This window comes from Poromitra crassiceps, assembly GCF_964638095.1.
Source record: "Poromitra crassiceps genome assembly, contig: HAP1_SCAFFOLD_248, whole genome shotgun sequence".
Taxonomy (NCBI): Eukaryota; Metazoa; Chordata; class Actinopteri; order Beryciformes; family Melamphaidae; genus Poromitra; species Poromitra crassiceps.
The window spans coordinates 226,836-230,296 of NW_028152148.1; positions in this window are offsets into that span (position 1 = coordinate 226,836).

The following is a 3,461-nucleotide window of genomic DNA, read 5'->3' on the forward strand; positions in this document are numbered from 1 at the left end:
GGAGTTGGGCGGCGGTGGAGACGCTGTCTCAGCGTCAATGACACAGCACTGAACCTGGGCTGTGTCCCTGAGAGGGTCACAGAGAGGCTCTCGCACCTGCGCCCAGATGCTTAGATGCTTGAAATCAATCAGTGGCTCAAAGCGGTTCAACAAATCTTTGCCAATCAGGAGTGGTATCGTGTTTAATGGTGAGACGTACACAGGATGCGTCAATTTCATAGGGCCAATTTGAAAGTGTACTAGTGTCCTGTAAGGCAAAGTGATTCCCGTAGTTGAGTAGGCTTGCACGTCCAGTGAACATGCCTGCAGTTTTAGATCGCGATTGACTCGCCGAGAACGGGCTCTGAGCTCGTTAAAGAGCTCTTGAGACATTAGGGTTATGTCAGCGGCAGTATCGAGGAGGGCCTCATAGGTTAACAGGTTCTCTAACCTGGTAGATATGTAAAATTTCCTCGCCACTCCTTTTTCAGTGAGATGGCACAGAAATTGATGGAAAGGAGGACTTCCTTGTACAGACGAGTCGCTAGTGTTGCGAGTGTCCGGAGTTTGTCCTAGCTGCACAACCAATACCGCGCTCTGGGGAATTGGTTTAGGCTCCACCCCTCCACCAGTCTCCACCAAAGGGAACCCTCCCTCCTGTTGAGGTGGGGTATTTTCCCGTTGGCTAGTTGGCTTTGACTCCTGGTCATCTCTAACCGGGAAGTCAAGAGGGGTGGAGTTGTCCTCCTCCGAGGACCCGCTAAGATACAACTCCTCCCAACAGCTCACCGTGTCTCCGAAATCACCATACTGCTCCCCTGTGGAGATGGAGGTCACTGTATGGTAGTTTTCCTTTTTGGCCTTTCTTTTTTTTCTCAAGTTTTTCATGGCTAGTGCAACAACGTCTAGGTCCTCCTCAGAGAGACCCAGTTGTCGAACCTTTGTAGCAATGCGGTCATCAGACTTCTCTGATGCTTGGGAATTATCATTCCGATTGGTCCTAGTTTTATGGGACCCATCGTGATCATTAGAAGATTGGCGGCCACTCTTTTGGTTGCTGTTACTACTGCGATGAGATCGTTGATCGCTATAGTTGGTCTGATCCTCTCTCTCATCATCAGAACGTTTGCGTTCGTCATAGAAGTTCTTTTTTGTAAACTTCTTGTATCTGCTTTTTTTTTGACGGCCATTGTCTCCTACTTCCTGTTGGGTGGAAGAGTTATTTTCCCCCTTTTGTTTGGGACGAGACTTATGATTCTGTTGGTTGGCCGTGGCCGAACTATCTGGGTTAGGCTGGGGGTAGGTTTTAGTTCCCTCCAACTCTAAAGGGGGATCAGACGCGTCCACACTAAACAATGTGGGCGTGTCTGAGCCCCCTTGCCCAGCTTTGGAAGCTTCAAAGCTTCTTACGGCAAGACTACGTAGGGCCTGTATGTTTTGCACATACGGGTCTGCTAGAAAGAGCAACTTACTGCTTGTATTGGGATGCAGGTTGCTCATATAGAGCGACCTGAAATGCACATCATCTTCCATATTTGGTTGTGTGCGTGACCCAAAAAAGGCGCGTTTTAGACGTTGGTAATACGCGTTGGGGTGTTCAGCTCGTTGCTGTTTCACAGACATAGCAGCCATCAGACCAGTTTTCCCTCGGGACTCACCATATTCAGTAGTCAGGGCCAAGCAGAGTGACTGCCAATCAAATAACACATCTTGGGGCTGACAGTGCAAGAACGACATAACATCGCGGCTGCTTGTTATTCTGATCAAATACAGTCTGTCTGACATAGATGTGTATCCCAGCCTATTGAGATGGAAGTTTAAATCCTCGAGATATGAAACAACATCTCCACCGCTAGCATTTGGCTCAAACTTGATAATCGTTTTAGCCACCTTGTCTAACTCTCCACCAGGGCGATGGAGCGTCACGTGGGGAGTTTGAGACCCCTCCCTAGCCAGGGAAGAATGGCCTACTCCCCCCCCGTGACTTGTATGATCTGTCCCCATCTCGGGGTCAGACTGAGAGGGAAAAGCCGGAGGCCTGAACCTGGAGGATACCTGTGGGTGGACAGGTGTATCAGGTTGTGGTTCTGTTGCTGAGGGCCCACGTGGCGTACCACCTGGGTATCCAGCAGCGGGCTGTGAGGGCCCACGTGGCGTACCACCTGGGTGTACAGCAGCCGGCTGTGGGGGCTGTTGTCCCTCTTTGGCTTTTGCCAGCTCCCTCTGGAGGAAAGCTATATGTCTTTTGGTGGTTGTCTCATATTCTTCATATGACTTCGCAGAGATTTGCGCATCTCTCTCGAGGTCAGCGTAGTCTCTTCGAACATTGTCATAACTATTCATAGCTTGTTTGTGCTGGGTTTGCCACTTTATAACTTCATTTTGGTACTCTTCAAGTGAGGATCGAGTTAGCATCAAATGTTGCCTATCCTCGTCTTGAGTCCTTTTAAATGAATCTATTTTGTCTAGAGACCTCAGTAACAAGCTTGAACTCTTCTCTAATTCATCTTCTACAGCTGTCAGCTTTATCTGAGTTTGCTCTAACAGTTCGCTGTCAGCTACTGACTGCTCTGATGTTTCGCCAGTGGGCGGAGCATTAGCTTGTAACTGGGAGATTTGTTCATCTTTGTCAGTAACCAGGTCTTTAGCCTGCTGTAGTTGAGAAATAACTTGTGTGTTCTCCTCTTTCATTTTAGCAAGGTGATGGTTTTGCTTGGTTACTGTAGCTTGTAGTTCAAGAGTTTGCTTGGTAGCTGAAGCATTTTGATCTGTGGTAATTTTCAGTTTCTCTGTCAATAATATGAGCATTTTACTCATAACCTTCACAAGCTTCTTGCTCTCCTTGGGGCCAGACTCAGTATCTTTAACCAGCGTCTCTACTACTGCTTGTAGTTCCTCGTTCACTTTTGCCTCAGGGTACTTGCTACATTCAGTGGCAAAGTCACCCATGGAATCTTTGGTAACTGTTTGTATTTCTTTGGCCAGCCACATAACATATTCCATGTCTGCTATTGTTTGTGGTTTAGGCAATACAAGAGCGGTACCTGTTCGCGGGACAAGAGGAATAGGTGTGGCAGGTGATGGCACTTACCCTTTGTGTGGGAAAAGTCGTCCGCTGCAACGCGTGTTGAATACACAGCTGGGAAAACCTTGTGTTAAACAGTGGTTTAATGACACTGAACAGCTGTGTTTATGCTACTGACTTCAAATCATTCCACTTCTAGGGTGGAATGTGTTTGTGTCTGTGCAACAAACAGGCCGGCGATTTATTTTTCAAATAACCACAATCGTAAAAGCCGCTATCACAATCAAGCTTAAAGCACAATTCTGTTCAGCTTCCGGATTGTGGGCATTTAAACAAACATTGAGTTGTATTTCTCAATGAGAGGAGGTCAGTAATTACACAATACAACCCAAAACAAGGAAAAAGGGAATTTTCTTTTTCCTTTCCTTTCAGTGAGAGCTAAATGCAATTGTCTGTT